The sequence below is a fragment of the Notamacropus eugenii genome, chromosome 5 (assembly GCF_028372415.1).
Source record: "Notamacropus eugenii isolate mMacEug1 chromosome 5, mMacEug1.pri_v2, whole genome shotgun sequence".
Lineage (NCBI taxonomy): Eukaryota > Metazoa > Chordata > Mammalia > Diprotodontia > Macropodidae > Notamacropus > Notamacropus eugenii.
Genome location: NC_092876.1, coordinates 374114533 through 374140555, shown reverse-complemented (window position 1 = coordinate 374140555; position 26023 = coordinate 374114533). Strand labels below are relative to the sequence as shown.

At 38.4% G+C, this 26023-nt stretch overlaps 1 long non-coding RNA gene across 1 annotated transcript in view; it reads left to right on the top strand.

Annotated features, from left to right (window-relative positions):
• The first annotated feature begins 406 nt into the window (after positions 1-406).
• The window catches only part of LOC140506754 (uncharacterized), a 117671-nt gene continuing 92054 nt past the window's right edge, over positions 407-26023 (top strand). The window contains exon 1 of the long non-coding RNA XR_011968071.1: positions 407-4871. This is a non-coding gene — a long non-coding RNA (uncharacterized lncRNA). The remainder of the gene's footprint in view (positions 4872-26023) is intronic.

The window sequence follows — 26023 nt, the reverse complement described above, 5'->3', positions numbered from 1 at the left end:
GCTTAGAAAAAGCGTAAGAATTTTGTGATCCTGTCAGAAAAAAGTGACAGACAGTAGCAGGAGCCACCAATCTATGTGCTTACTCTTTAATCTCGAGAAAATATTATGAATAATTTACACACATATCAAGGGCATGCTTGATGAAGGTATGAGAAAGAGTTATTTAGGCATTCACCTATGATCCTCTTATAATCATCCATATATTTATAGTTATAGATAATACAGGGTCCTGGTGTGGGTATTCTTGGAGGACCATAAAAGCATTTAATTAGATTGAACAAAATGCTTCCTTATAGACTGTCCTCCAACAAAGAACTTTAAATAGATGTCATACAAAATTTCTTTTAAAATATGTTATGAGGCAATATATAGTGTAAGAAATAGAAAATTGGAGGCTGAGGAAGTCCTGGGTTCAAATTTTGTTTCTGTTACATACATTTCTGGGTAATTCTCTCAGACTACAAGATGCTGATCTGAATTAGTAGAGGGAATTATCTCATTCAGGATTTCTATATATCGGTTAAAATCTAAGTAATTCCTATCCCTATCTATGGTACAGTAAAATTAGCATTATTTTATAAGGTTAGAAGAGACATAAAACGAGGCATATTGCCAACAAAGACCACTTATCACCATCATGGAGAATGTAGAGTGAAGAATCAATACATATTTATTAAACGTCTACTATGTGCCAAGTATACTGATACAGACCATCTTTAAAAAAGTTTACACTTTATCAGAGCAGACAGCATCTATACATATATGCAGAATACATAAAAATAATTGAAGTTAATTGAATTATTAATTCAAACCTCGAAGAATTCATCACCAAGTGACTGGTTTACAGGTTACAAACCTATTCACGTGAAGTGACATTTGAACTGAATCTTGAGAAGAATCTATATAAAAGCAGCTTTCTTTATTAGGTTCTTCAGATGGGTTTGTGTATGGGTGATGTGTTTATTGCATCAAGTCCTGAAATTTGTAGAGCTGCTTTAATTAGATACATAAGCACCCAAACAAGTTAGGCCTGGAAAAATGGAGAAACAAAGCAAATGACGAATGCCTATTATATATGGTGTGCAGGTGGAGTGGCACCTTTGGATGTGAAAGTTACTCTATATAAGTGCATTGTAGGTGGCCAGTGATCTGGATCCAGAGTGGGAGGAGAACAAATTGGAATGCTTTGGAAAAATTGAGCAGTTCTCTTAATGACCAGCATCTTCCTGAAGGAAAAGCCTATCTTTTCAACAACTATTCTTCCAGCAATACCACATGACTGCAGCTTATGGAATAACATAGTCTCCAAACAGTTAAAGTTGAGAGTCACCCAAAGGACAATGGAAAGCTGAATAGGCTGCAACGTATTAGAAAATAAAAACGACATACAATTGGCATTAAAGATGTCATCAGAGAAATGTACAATTTGAAGAGGAAAAAAAGATTGACTATTTATACAATAAATGAAAATAATCAGTGGGCAACCTTTATGCTCTACTGTTGTATGCTAAATATCAAGAGCACTGCAAGAAGATCCTCAGCCATTCACTGGTCCTCTGAAGTAGATTATGGAATGATAATGGTCAAGAGTTACACGCATAGGTTATAGTCTAAAACACTGGAGAGAGTACCAGTGATAAATTGAAATACTCTCTTTTTTCCTATATTTGGTTACAAATTCTTATCTATAGTGGGAAAAGTACAACCACAGCTTTCCATGCTACTTTAAGTGATGTAACTTTTTCATTTACATTATTTACGAATTTGGAATTGAATGTGTTATTTGCTGTAATATTCTGGTCATATATAAAGTGCTTGACAAATCTTAAACGACTGTAAAAACTACTTACCATAATCACCATCTCTACTACTGTTATTATAATATGAAATGCACCCATAAATCTGCTGGACCCAGGAATTTTGGGGGGGGAGTTAATTTTTGCTCTACTCAGTTTTTTTTTGTGAGATTGGTTTGTTTAGATCATTTTTCTGTTTTGCCAATTTGTGTACTTTACAATTTGTCTAATTTAAATTTTCAGTGTAGTTGGAATGTAATTTGGTAGAGTAACTTTATTTCTTTATTTCTCTTTCATTTGGTGTGTTTTTCATCTTGTTAATTTTCACAAGAAAGTTAAGAATTATTAGAAATTTAGGTCATAAACTTAATGGCATAAGTACTTATTAGTGTACGTATAAATATGTGCAATTTGTTAATCCTGTGTTCTCTGACCCATGAGGCCTCACATCCAGATTTCCAGTGAGCTAAAATTGTATAGATAATGACCGTCTGTGGGGCTGGTTAGAGTTCTAGACTTTGAAAAATTAACAGATAAAATGTTTTATAGACCTCAGCCAAGGCCATGAGAACAGTTCCATTTCTACATCATAAAATATGGTATTTGCAAAGTAAGTCGTTGGATAAACCAGTTTTACCACTTTCCTGCTTCATTTCATCTTTTCTTTTACTACATTCAATTAAAATGCTTAAAGATGCCAAATCCTAGATTTTGGAGCAGAACAATAGATCATATCTTGAATCTCCAACAGTCATTCATTGTTCTGGGATCATGGGACATGAAGAAACTAATGAGGTGTCACCAGGCCATGTCATAAATGAGATTTATTCTGGATAAAAAAAAGAATCTGTAAAGCTATTTTGATGTTTATGTATTTCTCACAAATTGATTTCAGAATGTTTGTATTTACACAAAACATTGGGTTGGCATGAGACTCAATCTGTGGGTCCTACTTGAAACACAAACTTCAAAGAATAACTCAAATGTATTGTATTACTTGTGTCTCCATCTTTTTGGGGCCTTGGCTGGTTACTAAAAAATATCTGAGTAAATTTCACATAGGTAAGTTGTACATAGATTTTTTAAATGTTTCTGTGTGCTGATAAACTTGTTTAGTTGTGTCTGACTCTTCTTCACGAATGGCCCCATTTTTACAGATGAGGAACTGAGGCAAATTGAGGTTAAGTGACTTGTCCAGAGTCTCACAACTAGTAAATGTCTGAAGCTAGGTTAGAATTTAGATCTCAATTCCAAACCTAGTGCTCTATTCACTGCCACCTGACTCCTTCTTCAGGTAAACCTTAGCCTATAACAACCTGTTTAGAGAGCATTTCCTATTAAATGATGAGGGATATTAGAGAAAGATTAATCACTTTCCTAATATTCCAAAATAAGTATCTAGGACCTAATACTATTGAAACGTTTTTTGTATTTTGTACCTTCTAGAGTCATATTTCCATCATAAATCATATGACCCCTAAATCTCAGGAAAACTTCTGTGGTCAAATTTTCCTCCTTGCATTAGGGTTGTTCGTTCACTTATAACGTGAGTTTGTGAATAAACATCTGAGGTGATGGGCTTTATTACTAGCTCTTTTCTTGGACTTTTGTTTTTTGGTGTATCCACTACCATACTTCTTGTATAAAAACCAGGGGCAGGTAAGTGGTATAGTGGATAGAGGCTTGGACTTGGAATCCAGAGACTTAACTTTAATGAGTTTAAATCTGGCCTTAGACACTTTCAAGCTATGTGACCCTGGGCAAATCTCTTAACCCTTTTTGCCTCAGTTCCTTGTCTGTAAAATGAACTGGAGAAGGAAATGGCAAACCACTCCAGTATCTTTGTCAAGGAAACCCCAAGTGGGGTCACAGAGCTAAACATGATTGAATAACCCATGAAGCTAGACTTTAAGACAAATTAGCTTGATAGATACACAGTTATCTTCCTTGCCCTTTCCACTTCAGTTTAAAGATCTCTTAATTACATTTTAAAGACTTCAGGCAAGTATATTACTAAAAAGTCTTGTTAAGGGCTCTCTACTCTTGGGTAAAAACCTGTTTTAGATTGTGGTCCAGAGAAAAACCATGAAAACCATACTTCGATACTATCATCTTAACCAACTGTTCACTCCCCAGGAGGCAGGATACAATAATAGGAATGAATAAATCTTTTAAAATAAAAATTGATGGAAGAAAACATTTTAACAAAATTTTACATACTTTTTTTTGGACAGAAGGTAAAACTACACAATAGTGACACTATTCAGAAATTCCATATTTTACTCAAAAAGTAACAGAGTAGGGAAGAAAAAAGTGTCTTGTCTAAATGCCTACATTTCTTTTCTGTCATCCAGAACATAGCAAAAAATAATGATATAGTTATAACAAGAACCCAGAGGCTTAGAGGTAGCAATAAACTCATTTAAAGTGCTAAGATTTATTTCTCACAGCACATAACAGATGGCTGCTAACATTCAACAATATGTCTCCTTCAAATCAGCAAACTTAAAAGCTACTGTATACCAAACATCTTGCTTTATGTACTAACTCTCTGTTAAGAATATTCATAGCCAAGAAAAACTCCAGGTGTAACATAGCATATACTTAGCAAGCCCAGTAAGAACGACTGTGATCATACAGGAGGAAGAAAAGCAACTCTAAAAACACCTCCAAGAAAGGATTATCATAGTCAATATTGTCATTATAAATTAAAACAACAAAAACATTAAATTAGTACACATCAAAATCCTAATTACACTTTATCTTCAATATCATAAGTGCACATAAGAAAAATTATAGACATCTCTAAATATTGTGGAAAGAATAAATCTATTACTTGCTTGGCTACATAACACAAGGTGAATAAATTTAGACATTTCCACTCCAAATGCTCATATAGACTATTTGTGCCTGACCTGTGGTATGCAGCCTTCTCAGCCCATATCAGTCTGATCAGCCACAGTTGGACATGTTGTACCTCGACCCCAACATAATGATATCATTTTGGTCCTCTTCAGGAATGAAAGACAGGAACCAATATTGTTTCCCACAAACTATATGAGAAAACTAAAAAAGGTAGCAAAAATTATTTGTTTTCAAATTATGATTGTTTGCTTATTATATATATATATATATATATATATGTGTGTGTGTGTGTGTGTGTGTGTGTCCTTTTGTGTATGTGTGTAGGCAGGAGGTAGGGATTGATAAAAGAATTGTAGGTTGGGGGAATGGAACTTTAGATAAAAACATTCCTAATGAAAAACTTTTCTTATGCTTGGTCCAAAAGAAAATGGCAGTATTACATGTGAAAGCCATCCAGTATATTTTAAAAATATACTTGGATACATTAGCACTTAATTTCTGTCCTTATCACTATTTAGAATAACTGAATGGATTTAATTTAAATTATATATCATTGCATCAAAACCAAGATAGAAAGGTTGAAGGAGCAGATGAAGAGAAGACTTAGAAATAACAATTTTATACATAATGATACAGTCTTGAAAAAGTAAACTTAAACCTCTGATTTTAATTTTAGGAATAGCATTTTATTTTTGTAAGGTGAGCACACCTCACCATACAAGGGGAATGTCAGGTTCTATTATTTTGTTGATTTATATTATTAGTTGATTTAAAAAAAAACCTCTTAAATAGAACTAAATGCAAACATAAAGGCTTTTCTCCAACAAGATGTCTTCCATACACATGGTGAAGTCATACCAAGAGTCTGTAAGAGATGAATCTATAATAACTTATTCAACAATTTCTTAGTACTGAAATGAAAGTAGGTATAAAACAGATAGATGTTTCCCCAAGTTTTGCCAGTGTTCTGGAAATATGCCTTATATACTATTCAGTCAAAAAGTTTCCTTATTTGTGCTGTTTTACGAACATTCTAAGTGACACATTCATTTCTACTACCGGTCCTAGATATTGCAAAATTGCCTTAGTAAAATGCACAGCACTGAGAAAGAGGTGCGTCTGATTATATACACTAGCAAAACAATGTGGATGAAAAATGTGCATTTCCAAGATCATGGCATACAGTTTGGGCAAACAGCCCATTGAGTTAGACCATGAACAAGGAACTGCAGATGGAAAATGAGTTGGACTTCAGATTAAGTCATAGGAAGATAATGAACTGGATATAATTTGAGAAACCACGCCATACTTTCTATGATCATAAATTGTTTCTACAAAAAAACTATCTTATTAGCACCAATATTCTCCTTTTATGGTTATCAATCCCAAAATACAGTAGTAATCTTTGGGAAAAAATTATAAGTAGATTAAATGCAATGGAAAGACTCATAGGGGGTTGGGGATAAGTAAATTATAGAACATATATCAATGATGACATATGCTTGCCAAGTAACACAGACTGTTGAACAACAATGTGTGACCAAAGAAGTAGGTGGATCTAGATGTTGGTGGAATGGAAGAATGGATTTTCAATGTGCTTTGGATAATATGATAATAGATTTAGAGATATAAGAAATCTTAAAAGGTCATCTAGTTTAAATTTATTTTGTACTTGAGAGAGATTAAGTGACACAAATGAAATGTGGAAAGATTGAAGTCAAATACAAATCCTCTTACACTAAATTCAGTGTTTTGTTTTGTTTTTAACTAGCATAAGGATAGATCCATGATTTCTATGGAATATTTTCTTTTTATGGAGTATTTTGAAACAAAAGTAGCTTGTTACAAAGGGTATGATGATTGAGTTTAAGCAGATGCTTTAAAAGCATTTTAAATTCCTAAATTTGCATTACAAAAACAGGTTCTCTATCCAACAGAAAAGAACAAAAATTTTAAATTCAAATGTTCAAATTAGCCTATTTTCAATTAAAATAATTCAGTTTTAATTAAATGATACAGTATGTCATTTTAGACTCATGTAATTTCTGAACTGGTAGGGACTTTATTTTTTTAAATAAATATTTTTCATTGCCCATAGTTGAAATATACAATGTTAAAAAAAATTAAAAATAAAATCTACTTGGAAGGAATTTCCCATTTGATAAGAATTGCTGGAAAAACTAGAAAGCAGTTTGGTTAAAAAAAAAGTTTAAAGTAACATCTTAAGTCATCTGCCATATGTCATGATAGATCTCAAAAAGGTTACATTTAAGAAAACAAATGAAATTGGATGGAAGTACTTCGTTATCTTTTTAAAATTTTATTTATTATCCTATTCTTTAAAAATTGAGTTCCAGATTTTCTCTCTCCCTCTGTCCTATTTTTCTTGTAAAGGGGTTCTCTTCTTAAGTGAATTTTTGTGCCTCTTTTGCCATTTGACCAATTCTATTTTTTAAGATGTTATTTTCTTTAGTATTTTTGGTGCCTCTTTTGCGAAACTGTTAATTATCTTCCCATAATTTTCTTACATCACTCATATTTTCTCTCAATTTTTTCCTCTACTACTCTTATCTCTGTCTTAAACTTTCCTAGGAATTCTTATTGGACTTGGGTTCAGTTGGTATCTTTCTTTAAGGCATTGATTTTACATTGTTGTTTTCTTCTGAGTTTGTGTCTTGGTCTTCCCTGCCGCTGTAGTAGCTTTTCATGGCAATGTTTTTCTCCCTGCTTTTTTAATACTGTTCTTTTTTTCTAGCCTACTTCTTGCCTTTGAACTTTGTTAAGGTTCTTGCTAAGGTTCTCTGCTTGCCTTGCTAGTGAAGGTGGCACTATCCCAAGCTTCATGCTTTTTTGTACTTCTATTTTCAGAGCTAGTTCCGGGCATTTGCAAGTTTTCAGAGATTCCAAGGGGGTGTGATCCTGGGAGAGGTAGCTACTACTCTCCTTGTTTGTGCTCTGTCCTCTGCAAATGCAAGCACTATTGTTCTTCTTAGCTGCAAGTGCTAGTGCTACCCTCCTCTTTGGAACTGCAACCAGGGTCCCTGGTCCCTTGTGACTGACTACCCTGGAACTGTGACCTAGAACTGCATATAGCTGGTAGAGTTGCTGGTTAGTACCAGCTGCAACCAGTGACAGCAAAGGGTCCCTTGGAATCTTTTTCTGACTAGTTTTCCAACCCTTTACTGTCTTTGGGCTGGGAGGTCTAGAAGCTGCTGCTGCCATGCCCCACCCATCTCTGAGGCCCCCTGCTGGTCCTGCTGCATCATGTGCTCTCCCTACCTTGGTGTCACAGATCTCTCCTACTGATTTCCTAAATTATCTTAGGCTGGAAAAGTGCTTCAACCTAATCTTTTGTTGCCTCTGCCCTCTCAAAATTTGATTTGAGGTATTATTTTAAAGTTATTTGAAGGGGAATGTTGGGAGAGTTCCACTGGGTTTTCTCTACCACTGTGGCTCTGCTCCGTTAAAGAGACTAACTCCCACATTTTGTATATGAGCCAGCTAAGGCTTAGGCAAAGTAACTTGCTCAGAATTACACAATTTAAAAGTGGAACTAAGATTTGAACCCAAGATCAATTGAATCTAAACTCAGAGTCTTTTCTAAGACACATTAAATGTAAATTAGCCTGTAGTTATGACACTAATCAGAAAGAACTAGCTTCAATGTAAAAAACTATCTATCTGAAATGAAAATCAAAATTATGTGCTTTAATATGACCTCAATATTCCTGAGTATGCCTATTCAATCAACTTTTTAGTAAAGATAATTTTCAGTTGCATTGCAAATCACAACACCGATGAGCATTTAAAATCATAACAATAAGAAAAAAATGAGGAAAATTATTTTTAAGTACTCCCCACAGAGTTTTTCTGCTGAATGTTAAAAAAATTGGGGTGTTTTTCAAAGTGCTATATACTCAGTAATCATTTCATTTAGCTAAAAAAAAAAAACCTTGGAAAATGTAGTTGATGATAGCTAAGAATTAGCAAAGAAAAGATGGGATTTAGAGATTCTGGAAAGTATATTTGTTTACAAGGTGGGAAGACAGATGGCTCAGTGGATTGAGCACCTGGTCTGGAGGTAGGAAGACCTGAGTTCAAATATGGCCTCAGACACTTACTAGCTGTGTGACTCTGAACAACTTACTTAACCTCAAATGTCTCAAATCCCTCATCTGTGAAATGAGTTAGAGAAGGAAATGGCAAACCACTCCAATGTCTTTGCCAAGAAAACTCCATTAGGGGTTATGAACAGTCAGATATAACTGAAAACAACTGCAAAACCACCAAAACAAATGGAAAAATTGAAACATTGTAAATACCAGTAACAGCCCTCAATTTTCCAAGACACTATAATACATCATTGTGTGCAAATGGAAATCTATTTTGAGATGGAGTGAGGAAGAGGAGTTAATACTGTTTTGGTATCTGACTACAAGACTAGAGTAATAATTAATGTTGTAGCTTGAAACATGTCTATAGATTTAATTAATATGATAATGACTTCACATTGATATCAATAATGATTAGGTTAGACTATAAACAACCAAAGTGCATCTCTCCCATCCCCTTACACAAACCACAGTGTCAACACTAGAGAGCCAGAAAAGGAATGATTTACCCAAGGTCATTGAATTGAGAGATTATCTAGGCTAATCCCTGAATTTGATGGTTGAAGAAAATGATTTTATGGATGATTATTAGTTGCTGCTGGCAGAGAAGGAAGGTGGGACATTGAAAAGAAGTGTAGCCCTGGTTCTCAGGTTCAAATATTGTATCTGTCACTTAACTGTGTGACCTTGGACAAATCATTCCATTGTTTTGACCTCATTTTCATCAGCTATAGCATAGCAAGTTTCAACAGGAGATCAACTCTAAATTGGCTTCCACTTCCAAATCAGTGGAACAGACTAGACTTTTAAAGTTTATCCCATTACAAAGGAAGTTATTTTCCAGTGTGAATTTATCTGTTGTACAGTGGAAAGAGCACTGGTATTCAAGATGTATGATATGGATTCAAATTCTGCTTTCAGTGAATACTGCCTGTAACTCACTTAGTTTACCTGGGCCTCAGTTTCTTGTTCTCCAAAGTGAGGGACTTAGACTCGTGGTGCCCTCCAGCCCCAAATCAATAATCTCTGTCATGTTCAGCAGCAGCAGAAATGTCAAGGAAAGTCCAAGAACATGTGGATTTTCACTTAACATTAAAGGAAATGGAGACATAGACTAGAGGGGCATTGATTTGGCAAAGGCTACACACTGCACAGATAGGTGACAGCCCAGATTCTGACACCGAAACCAGGGCCCTTTCCACTGGTCATAAATAGCAAAAATGGAATCCAGCCTCAGAGCCTTGTACCCAGGTCAGTTGCTTATTCCACAGTCCTTTACTACCAACATATTAAAATGATTTGGGAAGAGGGTGGAGTGATCATTTCTAGAGGGTGCTGATCATTTCTAAACCTCCTTACACCTGGGAAGCATTGGAAATAATAGTCCTCTACGCTATGTCTCAGCTTTTCTCTCTATATGCTTTTTTAAAAAGAACCAAAAACCTTTTTTCCCATTGTCTTTTAATAAGGTCATCTTGGCTACTTTTTTATCGATGATTTTTATTCTACTCTCATTTGAGAAGGCAAACTTTCGATTTGAAGAGCTGGCAAGAAAAGAGGGATGTAAAAGGTCTCTTTCTAACGTGACTCTAACCCATCTAGTGGCTGGCTGGCAGCCATTTCTGCTCACTCTCACATTGTCCTGTGAATAATCAGTTTTGATCAGATTGCAGTAGTAGAGCTGAAAGAAACCTTCAAGGCCCAGCAGTCTGAGCCTCTCATTTTAGAGCTAAGGAGATTAAAACACAGGGAGGCTAATGACTTGGCCAAATCATGCAGCCAGTTGTGACTACCTGTCATATTACAGGTAATAAGCAGTGGAGAGACAATTGAGGCAGCTAGGTGGCTCAATGGATAGAGCACTGGGCTTAGGATCAGGAACACTTGAGATCACACACTTAATAGCTGTGTGACAGTCAAGAGGTCTTTATTGATGCAAAAGCAGCAGGCTAGGGGCACTAGCAGTTTGAAAAAAGACAGGGGGCTTGCTTTTATACACAAGTTTTGGGCACTTAGCTGGGGTGGGGTTATACTTCTACTTGGGCAGTTAACCATAGGGAAGGTTGTCAGGAAAGGGGGAAACAGGTGTGTAAGAAGAGGCAGGAAAGAGAAAGCAGGTTTATTAGGTACTTTACAAAACAGTTCAGGGATGTCCTAAAACAGGAAATTGAACTTGTAACATTCAAGGATATGTTGGATATGACTAGTATATATAGGGGTTAAGTCACATACGCAGAAAATAACATTAGTTTGTCATCAACAGATGGAGCCCCCGTTACTGAGCAGATTTAGATTTAGGCAAGGCTCTCATTGTTGCTGGGCAGAAGTCATTCTTAACATTCTCTCCTCTAATTATTGATAAGAGAAATCTTTTGGTAAGATGGCAGTGGTCTCTTCTTTGATAACTATTTCCTTCTGACAAGGGGCATCTAGCTGTACCTAAGAAGAAGGGGACCAGAACAGGTGGGAGAATTGACATCTGAACTTGCTGCCAAGCTGGAGGTCCCTATACGAGGCCATGGTGGTTACCACTTGGTAGCACAGGAACCAGAAATGGTGTTTCTGTATACAAGAATATACAAAGTGCACTAACAAATTAAGCAAATATGACCCAAAAATCAGAAGCAGTAGATTAGAAGGGGACTCAAAATAGGGGATCACTATGAGCCTCAAGAGGAGATAGAGGAAGATAGCAGGTTGGAGTGGATGTCTTGTATCCAAGAGACTGCCTGTAGTATCTCTTGAGTGCAGAGTTCTACCTTATGGAATTATGAATGTACAGACAATAAGAAGTATTGGCTAAAGCACAAACACCTCCAGAGGAGGTTGTTTAGAACTGCATTGTCAAAGGAGTCAAGTGACTCTCCAAGTTCAGATAAGTTGTGGGCTGTTATTCTTGAGGAGTGAAACAATGGCTGCTAAGTTAGAAAGAATAGCCTTATGCTACCAGTGGCCTCACCAAGCACCAACCTTGGATAGATACCAGAGGGTATTTTGTTTGAAAATGTAATCTGTATTGAGGAACCACCTGGCCAAGTGTATGCTGTCCAAATGGTTGGTAAGGGGAGAAGCAGCAAGAGGTTAGGACAACATTAAGGGATTGGGTAACATTAAAGGTGGTCAGTCCACAAAGGGAGACAGTTCTCAGAGTGGTGGAAAGAGAAACTGTGGTTTTATTTAAGCAAGATTGCAACACTTTTGCCTCTATGTGTTGCAGGAACTGGGGAGATATCTGAGCCAGTGTTGGGTAATGGGTAAAGAATATAGAGTGCTATTGGTCAATTGGAGATATTTGAGAGGGTTCTGGTATGAGAAGGAAGTGGGGGTTTATGATGCCTGGGTCTTGGCTGCCTATACCCATATTTGTTAAGATGCTAGTAATAGTGGTCATGATGGGGTGCTTGGGTACATGTTTTTGGGCCCCAATTCTAAAATCACATTTCTCTTTAAAAATCGCATTTCTCCCTAGCTTCAAAATACTATCCCAAGCAATTTCTCCCCAGCCCAAGGACACAGCCTGCCCTAGCAACAACCATTGTCTCCTTTCTTGTTATAGTAGCCAGCTGCACCTATAGAACTCATTAGTTTGAACCCAGTTGTGTACTGGCTTAATGAGCTGTGCACAGATTCATAATGACATTTACTACTCACTGACCAATAATATGTCTTAGACACACCTATACTCTCTGACATTTATCTTGTCTAACAAGACATTGATGAGAGCAACCTGGTATTTCTGAGCCAGCCCTGACCACTTAGACTTAGTGACATTTCAAGCCTAAAACCACACCTCTAGGTACAGTCTATTTCCTGATGAATTTTGGGTAAAATACCTGCACAGTAGATACCAAAAGTGCATGTTCCTTTAAGAACTGACCACTCCTTAACCACTCCCTAATCCAACCCCAAAACACCTAGTTAGCATATTTGGCACATGTTTCCTACATATCCTATATAAACTTTCCCTGTACCCCTTTAAGGTTGCAGGTTTCTTAAGAACTCTTACCAACTGAAAAGCATAATGAATCTTTAACTTGACCTCAACCAGATGATCTACCCCTGGTACCCTGGTCTTTGTGGGGTTCTCACACCCCACTTCCAGCCCTCATCCTTTGCTTGATCATCTCTGATCCAGAAGTATGAGTCCTTGGCTGTCATGTTTGAAAGAAAGTCAGCAGTTACTACATCAGGGAGGTCTTTAGGATAAATTTCACACCGAGTTCTCAAGGGACAAGGAAAGGGCTATGAGAAGTTAACTTGTAGTCTAGGGCTGATGGTGAAATCAGCAGATTATCAGGGTCTGTCATTATCTCTTTTGAAGAGAAGTTTCAGATCCTAGACTGGTTCACAGGTGTACTACTTGGGTTGCCCCATGATAGAAGAGATAGGTTTTACCTGGGACTCATGTCCAGCTAGGGAGGCCTTAAGTAGTAGTTATTAAGATGACCTTGTATGGTCCCTTCCGTTTTACCCCCAGAAGGTCAGTGACCTGTGACTTCCAAGATTTTAGATAAACTATAACTCATGGCTAACTGACAGGGAGGAGATAAACTGTTTTATCTGGCTTGGGAAGGTGTGAATTGGTATAGTCAGATAATGCTTTTTGTATTTACCCCAGGGTAAGGCAATACTTAGTACCAAAATTCCTGTGCACTTGAGAAGAACTTAGACTCCCTCCTGAGACATACAGAAATTTAGTCACAAAAGTTGGTCAACCTCCTGTGGACAAGGCAATACTGAGTAGTCTTGCATTAATGAGTGATTCAAACTTGTGATTCTGATTGACTCTGAATATATGAGATGTGGCAAAGGCCAGCAGAATGTCATTGACTCTTAAAAGGGCTTTGGGTTGGTTTCCTTTAATTAAGGATTTTTAAGTAAGGTAGTGAACCAGTACCTAGATGTTGCTTGATTCTCTCCATCCTTTCTCTTAAAGTGAAATGTTTAAAGGGAAAATGTGAGGGAAGAGAATTAAGCCAGTAAATACACATGGCATATTATTGACTACTACGTATCACTGAATTAGCATTTCATTTATGTGAAAATTTCTGCTTTGAATTTCAAACCACTGAGAAACACTACTGACCCAGACTAGAACATGCAAAAACAGGAAAAGTAAAAAAAGTTGTCTAACCTAATGATGGAAGTGCTGGAGGTCCCTTCCACCCCCAAGCAGAGGATCACCATGTGGAGGTTGGGGTTCCAGGGGCACCCCATTCACAGCATGACTGTGGGTCCCAGTAGGGCTTGCCCATGAAACAGAAGTTGGCTGCCTGGGGCATCTTGAGCAGCCACAGCTCCTGGGGCACTAAGTGGGCTCTAGTACCTGGTGGTTGAGTGAGGATGTCCAGGAAGGTGTTGGGCCCAATCCAGGGCAGGTATGGGTTGAGCAAGCATGGCATGGCACACTGGCCTTCTTGTACTCATTGCGTGCACTCATTCGTATATCAGAGCTGTGGGGTGGGGGTGGGTTCGAAGTAGGGCCTGACAGTGGAGGCCTGCTGTTGGGGTTGTTGCTGCTGTGGTCTCTTCTCAGAGCCCCTGGCCTGGGCCTGGCAGGTAGTCCAGGCAGTTGATGCTCCATGTGCCATAGAGCACCTTGAGCATGCCATGCATGCCCAAGTGGTCATGCAGCAGGACAGACATGTAGTAAGTGAGTAGGAACATGCCAAGGCTGAACTTGTCTGTCTTGCAGGTATGTATGTGACATGTAGTAGGTGCAGTGGCTGCAACAGCTGTGGACCTGACTAATAGATTCAGGGGGACTTGGAGATGAGGGTGCTAAAAAGGAATTCCTCTGTCTGGGGAGTTTGGGGCCAAATTGAGGACATGTGAGGAGCATTTTGTAAGAATCACGGAGGCCAGGGTTTTAGGAAAGACCCATGAAGGCTTGGACATAGGAGATTTCTGTCCATTTTCCCTCCATCCAGCAAAAAAGACCTAATTATAAAATAGTATTGTAGTTAAGGAAGCCTTTGACAAGCCACTTTTCTGATCTTCTAGGTTGTATTGTGGCCAAGGGGAATTACAGAAGAAGATAAGTTGCTTTCTCTTAAGGTCCCCCTTCTCAAATTTCTGTCCAAAATCCTGCAACCACTTGCCTCCTCTTTGGCATCTCGAAAAGGGGGAGAAAAAGAGAAGATGGCTAAATGAGAGATGTTCCCCTCAAGAAGCTGAGAACCATCTTGCCTGACTACGTAGAAGTCAGAGAGACCCACAATGCTGCTCCGGGTAATTTAGGTCTTGCCACAGGACACAGACAAAGCAAGGGGCTGGGGATGGGGAGAGAGATGTCTACCTATTAGCTAGGAGAAGATGAATGGGTTCTGGATTTCAGCCCCAAAACGATGACATTCGATGAGGTTTGGGAATCAGGTCATCCAGAAAGAATTCAAGAGGCAGATACTAGCCAAGAGGGTTTTATTGATTCAGAAGCAGTAGGATAATTCTTAGGGGCACTAGTAGTTTGAGAGAAAACAGGAGGCTTTCTTTTATACACAAGTTTTGGTGTGTGTGAGGGGTTATGCTGCTGCTTGGGCAATTAAACACAGGTAAAGATGTCGGGAAAGGGAAACCAGGTGTGTTGGGTACTTTTGTGGTCACAAAATAGGGAACTTTAACTTGACAACACTCAAGGATATTGGCCCAAACCATAGGGGTTGGTCAAGTACCCAGAAAAGAACAAGGTTTTCTTGTCAACAGATAGAGCTCCTTGTTACTGGGCAGATTTAGATTTGGGTGAAGCTCTCGTTGCTGGGCAGAAGTCAACCTCATCAATAATAATAATTTTTTATTAAAATAGGGACAATAAAAGCACCTGCCTCCTAGGGGTGGTTGTGTGGATCAGATGAGATAATAATTATGAAGTGTTTCTTCACATAAGTGCATGGCATGTATTAATCATTATGTAAATGTTAGGCAGTAGTGGTAGAGACAGAATTTGAATCCAAAACCTCTAGAAAATATTTTGGTTTTTTTTTACTTTGTTGTGGTGTTGTAAATACCTGCTTTTACATTTTCATAGCCACCTTTATTCTGCTCTCAGGAGAGGAGGGCAGCTATGCATTTAACTTCAGAGCATTTGCTTGCTTAGATTCAATGGGTAAAAAAAAAAAAAAAGACAAATCTTAGGAAAACAGTTGTCAGTTGTGAGCTTTAGAGCTTGTTGATTGAAATCAGCTTCTTGGTTGCCTTCCAAGAACAAAAGGAAGACAAAGGAACATACAAAGTATGATGAGTAGGTCATAATTTTGTGCATAGCATATATTGACTTGGGTCACCAGGTGCTAACATAAAGTTTTTTGTTTGTTTTTCAAATTGAAGCTGTGATTGTATCTGTGTAGGGAGCTCCCTCAAAGGAATTTTCTTTAACGATGCAGGTCAGCAACCAATGGTTTTAGAGGGGTGCCTGGAACTTTGAAAATTTAATTGACTTACCCCAGTTTGATACAGCCAGTATTTGTCAGAGGCAAGCCTTGAACCTAGGACTTCCTGATTCAAAGATCAGCTGTCTGTCCACTTTCCCACACTGGTACTCATTCTGCAAATGATAGGCATGGTAATTTTGTTGGACTGGATATAAGATCAGTAAAAGTAGCACCATCTTTTAAGCAAAAATGGCAAGAATATGTTAAAGTGTTCTGCAGTGAATTTAAAACTTGGAAAATGCTTTTTACCTTTCTCATCTAATACTTAGAATCACAAGTTCCATATTTCCACCTTTTAACATGGTATGGTGATACATAATTTCAGATAATGAAACCTGAATTGCAGTAATGGAAGATTCAGAATAGAATACTGACATTTTTGCCCTAATTGCTTTAGCTTTTAGTGTATGAAAAGAGAAAAGTGCTAACTTGTTTGATGGGCCTGCTCCTCAGGAACTGGCCCTTCTCCCCTCCCCAGTAGAAGAAGTGGCTTTCAAATTTGAAAGATAAAAGGCTAAAACATAAATGAAGTTATCAAAAAAAATTCTTCAGTTTTCTTTGTTTTCAGTGATATAAGGCACATTACTTCATCTTAAAAATCCTCCTATGACATAATTCTCTTTATTCTATAGGTATCCTTTAACTGAGGCACTTGAAGGTTAGACAACCTGCCCAAGATCACATACACATACCCAGGGGCACAGTAAAGGGTAGAAATTTGTTGCCTTGAGTCAACACCCTTTTTACCAGACTTCTACTAATAAAAGTCGCTATACGAATTAAAGCATAATTATTCATGCATATGTCTTGGCTACCTGTGGCCATCCTATACTGTTAGCTTTGGGTTTTTTATAGGTGCTTTAGATAATTATCTAACTTAGCAGAATGTTTTATCAGAGCCATCAGTTTTCTTCTCTTCTTAATAGCTCTACTTGCAGGTAAATTTGAAATGCAAAATTAAGTACTCCTTTGTAGATGGAGGAGGGAGAACTATGAGAATTAGGGTTAGAAAGGTCCCTTAGATTATAAAAAAGTTAAAGAAAAAGTATAGCTGAATGAAAGACTATATTAAAAGCATTTAGAGCATCAAGTGTTTACTAGATAAAAACACTGCTAAGCAGTGAGGATACAGAGAGAGAAATAAGACAATGTCTGCCCCCAGGGAGTTCACATGCCAGTGAGGGAGGACAACACACTGAAGATTTCAGCTCCAAGTCATACAGGTAGGACCTCATGGTCCCTTGGGGTTCAGTGACAAAGCAGATGCTAATGCCTCTTAATTAATGTCATTTCCGTTACCAACGTATATATTGCAGAGATAGAATTGACAAGGTTTGATAACTGATTGAGTGTGGGAGGTTTGATAACTGATTGAAAAGGAAGAGGCAGAGATAATAGATTTCAAACACAAAGATGGTTAATGGTCATGTCATTTGACAGAAATAGTAGTAGACACAAGTTCCCGCTAATGTGTGACATTAGCATATGACTGATTGGGTGAAGGCTTATCTGGAAATTAATTTAGGTCCGCTTATCTGGAAATTAATTTAGGTCCACTGTATATTACAGTCCTTAACACTGTCAATTGAAGATGACATGAGGTCAGAAGGTCTCTTTCATTTGATGAAGGACTTTTGCCTATAGATAGAACACAGAATCTAGAATCAAAGCAGAGTAATCCACGAGGAATCACAAGACTACATGACTGACAGAAGAAAGACAGTCATTCCAGACACATTTATCCATGCAGGTACTGATAGAAATTATATTTTTTCCAAAAGAGGAAGATGAGCTTTTGTGAGAAGGTCCTGAACTTTAAAATACAAAGAGTTTAAAATAAAATCTTCACCATTATGGCAGAGATTTTGTTGTTGGTGGTAGTAAAAGCAGGCTCACTTGATTTAATTGTGTTTGGGAGAATGGCGAACAAAATATTGCCACATTCATTCATTGCTAAGCAGCTCCTGCGTACCAGGTACTGTGGTGTGAACCTGGGATGCAGAGACAAAAAAGACAATAAACAGCTCTTATCCTTATATTCATCCGCTCCTATAATAATAGGAATATCTAAATTATTTTCCTCAGGGAAATGTTCATAGTAACTGACAATCCACCTCAATGATTCTGAGACACAACGAAAGGCATCTAGGATGAGCTGTTAATCTCTACCCCAAGAGCAAAGACACTTTTGGTTCAGTTTGCTTTCACATCATAGTTCTTCAAGGATAGATCATACTGGACTAAACTTATTTCTTTTTACGATGGGATGACTAAATTAGCAGCTAAAGAAAAGCCATAGAAGGGGCAGAGCCAAGATGGCCAAGTAGAAAGATACACATATGCAGGGTCTCCCCACACAGCCTATAAAATACCTGTAGCGAGGGACTCTCAAGAAATTTTGGAGCAGCAAAAGTGGAGAACAACAGAGTGGAGGAGATTTCCAGCCCAGGGTGACGTGAAAGGCCCATGGGAAACGTCTGTTGCACCAGACACGGAGCCCAGCCCAGCCTTGGCAGCATGGCTCATGGCTCATGAACAGCCCTTGGGGGCTGAATCTCCAGTCTAGGAATTCCCAGTCGCAGCAGAGGGTCCACACATCCCTCAAACCACAGGCACCAAAGGTCAGTGACAGGGTTTACTCAGCTGGCCAGGAAGAGAAAAGGGCCTTCCCATAGCTCCTGCCTCAGGCAGTGGCCCACAGAGGCCACATCAGGAAGGTGGCAGGAGTTCTCATGGCATCCCCTACCACAGCCCAGACCATTGTTGGATCGATAAAACCCCTGGGGGCACTGAGGAAGCTGGTCTTTGTCCCGCACTGAATGGTGGCCCTGCCCCCACAACTTGACTGAATCCCACCCCCCCAGTGGTAGCTTGGTGGAACTGGAGGTCAGGTGCCTGTGGAGAGGAAACTGCTAAGATTCTGGGCACAAAAATCTTTATCTGCGCCCAGACCAGTACACGCTTGATTGTGCCACGTTGGAGGAACTGGGATCTTACAGGTCCCCAGAGTATACCCTACTCTTGACAAAGGACCAAAAAGTCAAGTAACTGGTGGGAAAATGCCCCAAAAAGGGGAAAAAAATAAGACCATAGAAGGTTACTTTCTTGGTGAATAGATATCTCCTCCCATCCTTTCTGATGAGGAAGAACAATGCTTATCATCAGGGAAAGACATAGAAGTCGAGGCTTCTGTATCCCAAACATCCAAAATAAATATTCAATGGGCTCAGGCCATGGAAGAACTCAAAAACGATTTTGAAAATCAAGTAAGAGAGGTGGAGGAAAAACTGGGAGGAGAAATGAGAGAGATGCAAGAAAATCATGAAAAGCAAGTCAACACCTTACTAAAAGAGACCCAAAAAAATGCTGAAGAAGATAACACCTTTAAAAGTAGACTAACTCAACTGGCAAAGGATTGGTTCAAAAAGCCAATGAGGAGAATGCTTTAAAAAGCAGAATTAGCCAAATGGAAAAGGAGGTTCAAAAGCTCACTGAAGAAAAGAGTTCTTTCAAAATTAGAATGGAACAGAAGGAGGCTAATGACTTTATGAGAAACACAAAACAAAACCGAAAAAATGGAAGATAATGTGAAATATCTCATTGGAAAAACAACTGACCTGGAAAATAGATCCAGGAGAGACAATTTAAAAATTATGGGACTACCTGAAAGCCATGATCAAAAAAAGAGCCTAGACATCATCTTTCATGAAATTATCAAGGAAAACTGCCCTGAGATTCTAGAACCAGAGGGCAAAATAAGTATTCAAGGAATCCACAGATCACCGCCTGAAAGAGATCCAAAAAGAGAAACTCCTAGTAACATTGTGGCCAAATTCCAGAGTTCTCAGGTCAAGGAAAAAATATTGCAAGCAGCTAGAAAGAAACAATTCAAGTATTGTGGAAATACAATCAAGATAACACAAGATCTAGCAGCTTCTACATTAAGGGATTGAAGGGTGTGGAATAGGATATTCCAGAAGTCAAAGGAACTAGGACTAAAACCAAGAATCACCTACCCAGCAAAACTGAGTATAATACTTCAGGGGAAAAATTGTCTTTCAATGAAATAGAGGACTTTCAAGCATTCTTGATGAAAAGACCAGAGCTGAAAAGAAAATTTGACCTTCAAACACAAGAATCAAGAGAAGCACAAAAGGGTAAACAGCAAAGACAAATCATAAGGGACTTACAAAAGTTGAACTGTTTACATTCCTACATGGAAAGACAATATTTATAACTCTTGAAACTTTTTTCAGTATCTGGGTAGTTGGTGGGATTACACACACAACAATTCACACAGGGTGAATTGAATAGGATGAGATCATATCTTAAAAAAATGAAATTAAGGGGTGAGAGGGATATATTGGGAGGAGAAAGGGAGAAATGGAATGGGGCAGGTTATCTCTCATAAAAGAGGCAAATAAAAGACTTTTCAGTGGAGGAAAAAAGAGGAGAGGTGAGAGAAAAAACATGAACCTTACTCTCATCACATTCTACTAAAGGAAGGAATAAAATGCACACTCATTTCATATGAAAACCTATCTTACAATACAGGAAAGTGGGGGAGAAGGGGATAAGCAGGGTGGAAGGGATGATGGAAGTTAGAGCATGGGGAGGAGGGAGCAATTTGAAGTCAACGCTCTTGGGGAGGGACAGGATCAAAAGAGAGAAGAGAAGCAATGGGGGGCAGGATAGGATGGAGGGAAATATAGTTAATCTTACGCAACACGACTATGATGGAAGTCATTTGCAAAACTGCACAGATATGGCCAATATTGAATTGCCTTCCTTCCCAAAGGGAATGGGTGGGGAGGGAGGGATGGGGAGAAGTTGGAACTCATAGTTTCAGGAACAACTATTGAGTATTGTTCTTGTAACTAGGAAATAGAAATACAGATAATGGGGTATAGAAAGTTTTCTTGCCTTACAGGACAAAAGAGAAGATGGGGATAAGGGAAGGGAAGGATGTTAGAAGAGAGGGCAGATTGGTGATAGGGGCAATTAGAATGCTCGGTGTTTTGGGGTGGAGGGAAGGGAGAAATGGGGAGAAAATTTGGAACCCAAAATTTTGTGGAAATTAATGTTAAAAAGTTAAATACGTAAATTAAAAAAAAAAAAAGAAAAGCCATGGATATAATTTGCCCAGATTTTAGTGAAGATTTAATCAAATATCTTCAAGAAATCTTTGTAAAAATACGGCAGTGAACTAAAACACACATCCTCACTCACTATGTCAAACAATGCGTCTCTTTTTGCATTTTGAATCTATTATTTTGCTCTGCCAGGAGGAAGGGAGCATGTGTCATCAGCCCTCTAGATTATGGTTGGCCACTGCACTGAACAGAGTTTTTATGTCTTCTGAGTTGTTCGTACAGCCAGTGTTGTTCCTATATAAATTGGGCTAGTTTGGCTGACTTCACTCAGCTTCAGTTTATACTGGTCTTCACAAGTTTCTCTGAACCCTTCCTTTTCATCATTCTTTTGGGGCACAATATTTCATTGCATTCACATACTATCAGGAATCTAATTAAAAAAAAAAATGTCCAGAAAGAGAAGAAAGCCACATTCATTTAATCTTTGCCCTTCACACCAGCAGGTGACTGCTTAGGGTGTCATTTTGCTGCCATATCCTTGGTAGGATATATACTGTATCTAATTGTGTTATAAAAAAGCACAGGGGAAAATCTGGTTAGGGGTATAGCCCTCAAAAACTGTCAGTGACATTAAAAAGAGATAAGAACCTAATAAAAAATGGCAGCATTTTTTTTCATGCTAAATGGTTTAAGAAATAGATAAGTACTGTAGTGGCTGTAATCAGGGCTTTGTGTTGTCTTTGGCCTAGGTAGGGCTTTTGCTCATCATGCACCCAGCTTTCCATGAGCCAGACTGGCAAATTCCTAAGCTAGTTGGGCAGGAGCAATTCTAGTCTTGAGGCCAGAGGCCTATGGCTTGAAGGTGTGGAGGGGTGAAGATCAGTCCTCTTCCAACCACAGCTCCTATTGTATCAGAAGATACACAATAAATATGGCACTTTACCTTGAAAAAGACCTGAAATTTGTGGAAATGGGCACCAGAAAGGTTGCCTTTTTCCATAATTGTGAAGTGTTATAGTTGTGTTGTAGTTTTCAGAATTTCTCTTGGTCCTTGAGGAAGAAATCACATATAAGCAAACTTGAAATTTGAGTTATGCTCAAAATGTTCCTTAATTTATCAGTCACATTGAAACAAATTCTTGTTTTCAAAATAAGCATTATAGCAGACCTGGCTGCACATAAAATACTTTTCACAGTGAATGGAAATGAGGAAGATATATTTAAGCACTAACTCCTTGTCAAGAGAATTCAAAGAAAGGTAAGAATTTAGCAAGGAATTTAGGTGATCTCTAAAGTCCCTCACAGATGTAACCTCTGAACTTTTCTCTTAGACACAATAATTTCTTTTTTGGTAGGTTTTCCAGTGTTATTTATACCTTTCCCTACCAGACTTTACTTTCAGTTCTACTAGTTTTTGGCAATCTGTGGAGTCTTTTTCTTAGAAGAATAATATTTTCATTAATATTTCATTATTTTTTTGGTCCTTTTTTCATGAAATCATTTTTTGATTGTTCGTCCTGAGTCTGCTGACACTTCTGTATTTCCATGGGCATCCAATTCGTGTTAGAAACACGCTTAACACTTAACAAGGAAAATTTATTAAGAGTTCAGAGGAATTGAATGCCTTGGCCAAGGTGAACTCCACCCTTCTTCAAAAAGAGGGAGAGAGAGAGATACAGAAGTGAGGGTTTATTTATAATGTTAATACAGGACAGATCCTCCCATCATAGGATGGATTGGTCTATTCTGTTTTGGGTCACAACCTTTTGGCATGTCTATTGTACATCATTAAGCAAGTGCAGTTGGATTTTTAGGTGGCCCTTACAGTGACTTCATATTCTCTCTGATAGGCATTCCCTCAAGCAGCTCTTCAAGCCTACACACAAGTTTCTAACCTTTAATCTGACCATGCTAGATCACAACTCCGATCACTTAAAGCTGGGAATTTTAACAGAAAAAGTGTTTGCCACACACACATGATCATATATCATGGGGGAAAAGCATCTTTTGTAACAGCAGAAGTCCAAGAACTGGTGCTTTGGTTTCTTTGGAGCACTTAAGAATACATCATAGTCTCCTCACTGTTTTAATAAAGAAAATCTCTATCTATCTTTGCTCAAAATTATGATTCAGCCACTGCTATATCCCTGGTTCAAAATAAAGTCCAGGATGTATCCAAGATGGATTCCTTTCTAATAGAAGCATACTGGGAGCTTCCAAGAGCCCAGTCTTCCCTTGGGGGAGGTGAGAATGCTGTTCTTGGAGATGTGATTAGTCTTGGGGAGGAATGGGACATGGAGACCTCTGTGTTTGTTGCTATATCTGTCCACTGATTATTTTTCTGATGTGTACAAGGCTACTACTGTCTTGAGCTTGTGGCACCAGGACTGTGACCCAGATTCAAGCCAGGACAAAACAAGAGAATCCTGCCTCAGTACCATCCAAGAGATCCCTACAATCCTCATCTGATCAGCTGCTTGATTCCCCCCACTGCCTTTGACCCAGAAACTCTGGAAGCAGCCACTGCTGCTGCTGTGCTGGGGCTGGGGCTAGGGCCCAAGCATGCTCCTCTCTCACTCAGGTCTAACAGACCTTTCCTACTGGCTTTCTAAGTTGTCTCTGACATTCGTGAGTTGAGATGTCTGAAAACCACCTCAGGTGCTGGTGATTTATTTTCTGAAGCCTGTTCTGACCCAGTCTGTGCCAGTGTGGCCCATGCTGGACTGCACTCTTCTCAAAGACTGGTGCAACAGACCTTTCCTGTAGACCTTCCAGCTGGTCTCGGGGTGGAAATTTGTTTCACTCTGTCATTTTGTGGGTTCTGCTGCTCTAGAATATGTTTACAGTCATAAGCTCAGGCAAGTCCCTGCTTTTACTGCCATCTTGGCTCTGTCCCTCAAAATTTTAAAAGAACAAATATTAATTGTTTTTACAAGGTAATGGGGAAAACTAAAATGCTAAATTAAACTAGTACCAGGGGCCTGCTTTCCCCTACCATACCAACAGAGACCTTGTGAACACCTGCCCTGCCTGTGCTTCTGTCACTCTTTTGTCTTATTCTTTCCTTCCTTAAGTGAAGGGGAGTACTGGAGATAGAACAGACTAGGTTGTGACCTTGTGGACCTCAAAAGGTTGGAACTGTCCCAGGACTTCAGATGCAGCATGCAAGACATTGGGGAACTGAGCCAATCAAAAGACCATCTCTTCACAACTACTTAGCTAATATTATAACTAGACAGCTCCAAAGATAATGCAGAGATTATATGGAATCCCTCACCTTATCTAGCCAATCATTTGTTTGTTTGAAGTTGATAGAAGTTTTAATTTTTTTCCTTTCTAGAACATAAGGCCTAACCAAAGTAATTCTAGTATTTGTGTTACTGACAAAGGCCTCCAAATAAAGGACAGTCTTATGAAAGTTGTCCAACCTGGAAGTAAACCCATTTATAAGCTGGCCTACTAAGTAAGAAATCATCATTTTGATTATCTAATGATAGATTGGCCTGCTTGTTGGCCTCTGTTTTGTAATCAGTGCTTTTATGGTAAAAGATAGTATAATGAAATGGGATGACCAGACTGACACAGAATTAGTTAAGTGTTAGAGGCAGAATTTGACCAAGTTCTCTCTTAATTCCAGGTCATGCACTGTGTCCATTGTACTACCAAAGACATGTTGAATGCCAATAATCCTTTTGGGATTTCCTTGGCAAAGATACTGAAGTGGTTTGCCATGTCTTTTTATGGATGAGTTCTTCTGTTTTATGTATGAGGAAACTGAGGCAAACAGATTAAGTGACTTGGCTAGGGTCGCATAGCTAGCAAGTGTCTAAGGCCAGATTTAAACTTGGGTCTTCCTAACTTCCTAACTCCAGGCCCCCTGAACTCTTACCTGCTGTGAATAGGCATTTGAAAATGTCTATGGAATTGAATTATTAGATGCAAAGTACTCCCAAAGTAAAGAGGGTCCCCCCTATTTTTTAATAAATCAGGTACAAGGAATATTATCTAGCTGTATGTGTGAGAGTGGGGTAGGCGGAGAGTACAAATGGACAAGATACTTAAGGCTTGAAAAGGTTTTCAAAAGATTCATCCTTCATCCAAACAGTCATATCATAGTTGGGGCAGAGCAGCCTGGTAGATGACCAGCAAGAATCAATAACTCTTTTTGAACAAAGACTTATGTTAGTAACTCCTTTACTATCTTCCATCCTAACTTTTCTCTTTAATTTTCCTATTGGTAACCTTCCTGTGAGGCCCAGCCTGAGCAGTCAGCCTGCCTCTCTTTTTTTACCATGTTTTCACTGTAGCACTAATATTTTTAGTTTAGTGCCATCTGTTTATCTGAAATTAAATTTCTGGCAAATGGTCATACCAGGAGAAGTTGTTTTTATTTTTACATGCAGTAGAAACACAGTATAATAAAAATCTGCTTGAGCTGAAGGAATATGTTTATAAAATGTTTCTTTTTTCATCTTCTTAGTTGGCTGAGAAAAATGACTTTTTAATCTAGTGACAGCTGCTTCCATTTGGCCTGCTTTCAGTCTAAATAGTCTTTGTTGGAGACAGATAATTTGTTTTATATTTGGATGCAGTATAACAAACCAGTACCTTTTGAGCTTCTGAAAGGACCTGGCTATCCATAAGCATTTTACTCTCCTTACTATGTTACCCTTTCCAATTATTTTTGGTTTCTCCACATAAAATAAGTGATAGGCAGTATTTCTCTAAGG